We start from the raw sequence: 7,502 nt of genomic DNA, 5'->3' as shown, positions 1-7,502 counted from the left end.
TTGAGTTTCAAACCAGCTTTTGCACTCTCCTCTTTCACCCTCAACAAGAGGCTCTTTAGATCCTCTTCGCTTTCTGCCATTAGGGTGGTATTGTCTGCATATCGGAGGTTGTTGATAATTCTCCCGGCAATCTTAATTCCAACCTGTGATTCATCCAACCCGGCGTTTCTCATGATGTACTCTGCATATAAGTTAAATAAGCAGGGTGACAATATGCAGCCTTGTCGTACTCCTTTCCCAATTTTGAACCAATCGGTTGTTCCATCTCTGGTTCTTACTGTTGCTTCTTGACCCTCGTACAGGTTTCTCAGGAGACAGGTAAGGTGGTCTGGTACTCCCATCACTTTAAGAATTTGCCAGAGTTTGTTGTGATCCACACAATCAAAGGCTTTAGCGTAGTCAATGAAGCAGAAATAGACGTTTTTCTGGAATTCTCTTGCTTTCTTCATGATCCAGCCAACGTTGGCGATTGATCTCTAGTTCCTCTGCCTCTTCGAAACCCAGCTTGTACTTCTGGTAGTTCTCGGTTCGCATACTGCTGAAGCCTAGCTTGTAGGATTTTGAGCATCACCTTGCTGGCATGTGAAATGAGCGCAATTGTGCGGTAGTTTGAACACTCTTTGGCGTTGCCCTTCTTTGGAATTGGAATGTAAACTGACCTCTTCCAGTCTTGTGGCCACTGTTGAGTGTTCCAAATTTGTTGGCATATTGAATGCAGCACTTTAACAGCATCATCTTTTAGGATTTTAAATAGCTCAGCTGGAATACTGTCATCTCCGCTAGCTTTGTTGTTACTAATGCTTCCTAAGGCCCATTTGACTTCACTCTCGAGGATGTCCGGCTCAAGTTCAGTGACCGCACTATCATGGCTATCAGGGACATTCAGATCTTTCCTGTATAGTTCTTCTGTGTATTCTTGCCACCTCTTCTTAATCTCATCTGCTTCTGTTAGGTCCCTGCCTTCTTTGTCCTTTATCGTGCCTGTCTTCGCACAAAACGTTCCCTTGAGATCTCCGAATTTCTTGAAGAGATCTCTAGTCTTTCCCATTCTGTTGTTTTCCTCGATTTCTTTACATTGTTCATTTAAGAAGGCCTTCTTGTCTCTCCTTGCTATTCTCTGGAACTCTGCATTCAGTTGGGTATATCTTCCCCTTTCTCCCTTGCTTTTCGCTTCCCTTCTTTCTTCAGCTACTTGTAAAGCCTCCTCAGACAGCCACTTGGCTTTCTTCCATTTCTTTTTCTTTGGGATGGATTGAGTTGCTGCCTCCTGAACAATGTTACGGACCTCCGTCCATAGTTCCTCAGGCACTCTGTCTATCAGGTCTAATCCCTGAAATCTATTCCTCACCTCCACTGTATATTCATAAGGGATATGATTTAGGTCATACCTGAATGGTTTAGTGGTTTTCCCTATGTTCTTCAATTGAAGCTGAAATTTTGCAACAAGAAGCTCATGATCTGAGCCACAGTCAGCTCCAGGTCTTGTTTTTACTGACTGTATAGAGCTTCTCCATCTTTGACTGCAAAGGACATAATCAATCTGATTTTGATATTGACCATCTGTTGATGTCCATGTGTAAAGTCGTCTCTTGTGCTGTTGGAAAAGAGTGTTTGCTATGATCAGCGTGTTCTCTTGGCAAAACTCTATTAGCTTTTGTCCTGCTTCATTTTGTACACCCAGGCCATGCCTGCCTGTTATCCCAGTGATTTTTTGACTTCCTACTTTAGCATTCCAATTCCCTATGATGAAGAGGACATCTTTTTTTGGTGTTAGTTCTAGAAGGTGTTGTAGGTCTTCATAGAACCCATCAACCTCAGCTTCTTCGGCATCAGTGGTTGGGGCATAGACTTGAATTACTGTGATGTTGAATTGTTTGCCTTGGATTCATACTGAGATCATTCTATCATTTTTAAGATTGTACCCCAGTACTGCTTTTCCCACCCTTTTGTTGACTATGAGTGCTACTCCATTTCTTCTAAGGGATTCTTGCCCACAGTAGTAGATATGATGGTCACCTGAATTAAATTCGCCCATGCCTGTCCATTTTAGTTCGCTGATTCCCAAGATGTTGATGTTCAATCTTGCCATCTCATGTTTGACCACCTCCAGCTTACCTTGATTCATTGATCTGACATTCCAGGTTCCTAAACAATATTGTTCTTTACAGCATCGGATTTTCTTTTCACCACCAGACACATCCACAGCTGAGTGTCCTTTCGGCTTTGGCCCAGCTGCTTCACTCTTTCTGGCGCTCCTTGGAAATTCCCTCTGCTCTTCCCCAGTAGTATATTGGACACCTTCCGACCTGAGGGGCTCATCTTGCGGCGTCATCTCTTTTAGCCTTGTGATACGTTCCATGGGGTTTTCTTGGCAAGAATACTGGAGTGGGTTGCCATTTCCTTCTCCAGTGGACCACATTTTGTCAGAACTCTCCGCCATGACCTGTCCATCTTGGGTGGCCCTGCACGGCATAGCTTATGGCTTCACTGAGTTACGCAAGCCCCTTTGCCACAACAAGGCAGTGATCCATGTAGGGTTTTTTAAAAAATAAATATACTCAATTGGAAAGTGGAGTTGATTTGGTTCTTTTGCCTAGTCTCAAGGTGACCTTTCCCAGCACACCTAGACCACTTGACACACATGCTAACCTGGCTCTTAAGGAGTATAAAGGAAGCTCTGGAAAAGGAGCCTATCCTACTCCATAAAGGTAAATGTCTGGATTCCCATGAATCCAAGAAATACAAGTTTTAAAATATGTGGCTGGTGACCATCTACCTCTGGGGAATATAAACAAAGGGTGTTTGGAAGCCTGTCCTACCTCACAGGGTTGGAGGTGCAGATATACCATTTTTCATGCTCCTTTTGGCCATCATTTTAATTTCCCAGAATGCCCTGGATTGCTGGGTCAATCTGGGACATTTTGTGGAAAATAGTTGTTGCCACCAAAAAATAGTGGCCACCAGTGGATGCCACCATTTTTTTGTGCACGAACTATTTCCCCGCAAAACATCCAAGAATAATTTGATGTCCAGGCCAATCTGAGAAATTAAAACGAGAACCACCAGGAATTAACCAGCTCCAGGCCCACTCAGAGGTCGAGAGAGGCCCGGGGCCACTTCCATTTTTCGATGCTTCTGTGCACTAGTTCCCTTTTGCGGTGGGGGGGGGGGGTGGCAGGAGACTGTGTGGCAAGTAACGGTATGTTTAGAGACATGTTTCTGAATGTTTTCCAAGGGCTCCCCAAGTTGCATGTGTTCCAGCAGGAGCCACATCTTGAGGTTACTACGGCCCAAGTGACTGTGGCCAAGCCCCACTCCTTCAGGAATGGGGACCGCGGGTGTATCAGCCAAAGCTGGGCAAAGGGTTTCGGCATGTTTGGGTAGGTGCAAAGCGGGCACACGCGGCTGTTGCGCTGGGCAATGGGGGGAGGCAGCCGTGGGTGCACCACCCGGGTCAGGAGGGCGAGTGCTGAAGGGCCGCCCCCTCGCCGCCCCCGGCTGCTGCTCTGGTTTGCCCAGACGGGCGGCCCTTCCCCCTTCGCCTCCTGCTCCTTCATTCTGCCTTGGAACTGGCCTTCCCCCAGCAGTGTGGGACAGCAGAAGGGCCCCTCGACAAAGAGGAGGGCCTCTTGTCCCCCAAATCCCGCTTGGGGAGCAGTGCGCGTCTCTTCCCCTCTCTCCTAGCAGGGAACAGCTTCTGGGTAGCCCACAGCAAGAGGTGAGTGGCTTGCTCTGAAAGGCTGCTGAGGACAAGGCCAGGAGGGACTCCAGGCAGGGCAAGGGCTGCACTCAGCAGCAGCAGATCCTTGCCCTCTGCAGAGGAAGCACGAGAGAGAGGCAAGGCAGGCCCATGCCAAGGGGGTGGGCAGGAAGGTTGGTGCATGCAAGCCTCCCCCCCCCCCGTGGGTGCAGGGGTGGTACAGTCTGATTTACAGCTGACACCTTCCACAAGGAGAAACAAGACCTGTACAGCCCTGGCCAGCAATTAGTTTCCCAGAAGGCCACTTTGAGACGTGATGCTTCAGTATTGGCTACGCTGGCTAGGGATCATGGAAGCTGTAGGGCAAAACATCTGGAAGGCCATAAGTTGCCCACATCTGTGACAGAAGATGGGTGGCTGGGTGGAGGGTAACACCTCACCCCCCCCCCCAAATGTTGCCCTATAGGTGTCACTTTCACCACAGCTCTTTTTTCTGTACATGGCATTTGGGAGACTGTCAAGATCACTGCCTTGTTGTGGCGAAGGGGCTTGCGTAACTCAGTGAAGCCATAAGCTATGCCGTGCAGGGCCACCCAAGACGGACAGGTCATGGCAGAGAGTTCTGACAAAATGTGGTCCACTGGAGAAGGAAATGGCAACCCACTCCAGTATTCTTGCCAAGAAAACCCCATGGAACGTATCACAAGGCTAAAAGAGATGACGCCGCAAGATGAGCCCCTCAGGTCGGAAGGTGTCCAATATGCTACTGGGGAAGAGCAGAGGGTATTTCCAAGTAGCGCCAGAAAGAGTGAAGCGGCTGGGCCAAAGCTGAAAGGACACTCAGCTGTGGATGTGTCTGGCGGTGAAAAGAAAATCCGATGCTGTAAAGAACAATATTGTTTAGGAACCTGGAATGTCAGATCAATGAATCAAGGTAAGCTGGAGGTGGTCAAACATGAGATGGCAAGATTGAACATCGACATCTTGGGAATCAGCGAACTAAAATGGACAGGCATGGGCGAATTTAATTCAGGTGACCATCATATCTACTATTGTGGGCAAGAATCCCTTAGAAGAAATGGAGTAGCACTCATAGTCAACAAAAGGGTGGGAAAAGCAGTACTGGGGTACAATCTTAAAAATGATAGAATGATCTCAGTACGAATCCAAGGCAAACCATTCAACATCACAGTAATTCAAGTCTATGCCCCAACCACTGAGGCCGAAGAAGCTGAGGTTGATGGGTTCTATGAAGACCTACAACACCTTCTAGAACTAACACCAAAAAAAGATGTCCTCTTCATCATAGGGGATTGGAATGCTAAAGTAGGAAGTCAAGAAATCACCGGGATAACAGGCAGGCATGGCCTTGGTGTACAAAATGAAGCAGGACAAAAGCTAATAGAGTTTTGCCAAAAGAACATGCTGATCATAGCAAACACTCTTTTCCAACAGCACAAGAGGCGACTCTACACATGGACGTCACCAGATGGTCAATATCGAAATCAGATTGATTATGTCCTTTGCAGCCAAAGATGGAGAAGCTCCATACAGTCAGTAAAAACAAGACCTGGAGCTGACTGTGGCTCAGATCATGAGCTGCTTCTTGCAAAATTTCGGCTTAAATTGAAGAACGTAGGGAAAACCACTAAACCGTTCAGGTATGACCTCAATCATATCCCTGATGAATATACAGTGGAGGTGAGGAATAGATTTCAGGGATTAGACCTGATAGACAGAGTGCCTGAGGAACTATGGACGGAGGTCCGTAACATTGTTCAGGAGGCAGCAACGAAATCCGTCCCAAAGAAAAAGAAATGGAAGAAAGCCAAGTGGCTGTCTGAGGAGGCTTTACAAGTAGCTCACGAAAGAAGGGAAGCGAAAAGCAAGGGAGAAAGGGGAAGATATACCCAACAGAATGCAGAGTTCCAGAGAATAGCAAGGAGAGACAAGAAGGCCTTCTTAAATGAACAATGCAAAGAAATCGAGGAAAACAACAGAATGGGAAAGACTAGAGATCTCTTCAAGAAAATTGGAGATGTCAAGGGAACGTTTTGTGCAAAGACGGGCATGATAAAGGACAAAGAAGGCAGGGACCTAACAGAAGCAGATGAGATTAAGAAGAGGTGGCAAGAATACACAGAAGAACTATACAGGAAAGATCTGAATGTCCCTGATAGCCATGATAGTGCAGTCACTGAACTTGAGCCGGACATCCTAGAGAGTGAAGTCAAGTGGGCCTTAGGAAGCATTAGTAACAACAAAGCTAGCGGAGATGACAGTATTCCAGCCGAGCTATTTAAAATCCTAAAAGATGATGCTGTTAAAGTGCTGCATTCAATATGCCAACAAATCTGGAACACTCAACAGTGGCCACAAGACTGGAAAAGGTCAGTTTACATTCCAATTCCAAAGAAGGGCAACGCCAAAGAGTGTTCAAACTACCGCACAATTGCGCTCATTTCACATGCCAGCAAGGTGATGCTCAAAATCCTACAAGCTAGGCTTCAGCAGTATGCGAACCGAGAACTACCGGAAGTACAAGCTGGGTTTAGAAGAGGCAGAGGAACTAGAGATCAAATTGCCAACATTCGCTGCATCATGGAGAAAGCAAGAGAATTCCAGAAAAACGTCTATCTCTGCTTCATTGACTACGCTAAAGCCTTTGATTGTGTGGATCACAACAAACTGTGGCAAATTCTGAAAGTGATGGGAGTACCAGACCACCTTACCTGTCTCCTGAGAAACCTGTACGAGGGTCAAGAAGCAACAGTAAGAACCAGAGATGGAACAACCGATTGGTTCAAAATTGGGAAAGGAGTACGACAAGGCTGCATATTGTCACCCTGCTTATTTAACTTATATGCAGAGTACATCATGAGAAATGCCGGGTTGGATGAATCAGAGGTCGGAATTAAGATTGCCGGGAGAATTATCAACAACCTCCGATATGCAGACGATACCACCCTAATGGCAGAAAACGAAGAGGATCTAAAGAGCCTCTTGTTGAGGGTGAAAGAGGAGAGTGCAAAAGCTGGTTTGAAACTCAACATTAAAAAAACGAAGATCATGTCATCTGGCCCTATCACTTCCTGGCATATAGAAGGGGAAGAAACGGAAGCAGTGACAGATTTTACTTTCTTGGGCTCCAAGATCACCGCAGACGGTGACTGTAGCCATGAAATTAAAAGACGCTTGCTCCTTGGGAGGAAAGCTATGGCCAACCTAGACAGCATAGTAAGAAGCAGAGACATCACCTTGCCGACAAAGGTCCGTCTAATCAAAGCTATGGTTTTCCCAGTAGTAATGTATGGCTGTGAGAGCTGGACTATAAGGAAGGCTGAGCACCGAAGAATTGATGCTTTCGAACTGTGGTGCTGGAGAAGACTCTTACGAGTCCCCTGGACTGCAAGGAGGTCAAATCAGTCCATCCTAAAGGAAATCAACCCTGACTGCTCATTGGAAGGACAGATACTGAAGCTGAAGCTGAAATATTTTGGCCACCTAATGCGAAGAGAAAACTCCCTGGAAAAGATCCTGATGCTGGGAAAGACTGAAGGCAAAAGGAGAAGGGGACGGCAGAGGATGAGATGGCTAGATAGCATCACGGATGCAATGAATATGAACTTGAGCACGCTCCGGGAGAGAGCGCAGGACAGGAAGGCCTGGCGTGCTATGGTCCATGGGGTCACGAAGAGTCGGACACGACTGAACGACTGAACAACAACAACAACAAGTTGACACAATGTTCATGGTCAGCGCCAGCCCTCCAGGGTAGTCACTGTGCCTTGCACCCCTCATG

Source organism: Heloderma suspectum, chromosome 4 (genome assembly GCF_057233095.1).
Source record: "Heloderma suspectum isolate Gila_16-S chromosome 4, 16-S_ref, whole genome shotgun sequence".
Taxonomy (NCBI): domain Eukaryota; kingdom Metazoa; phylum Chordata; class Lepidosauria; order Squamata; family Helodermatidae; genus Heloderma; species Heloderma suspectum.
This window is presented reverse-complemented; position numbering follows the sequence as displayed.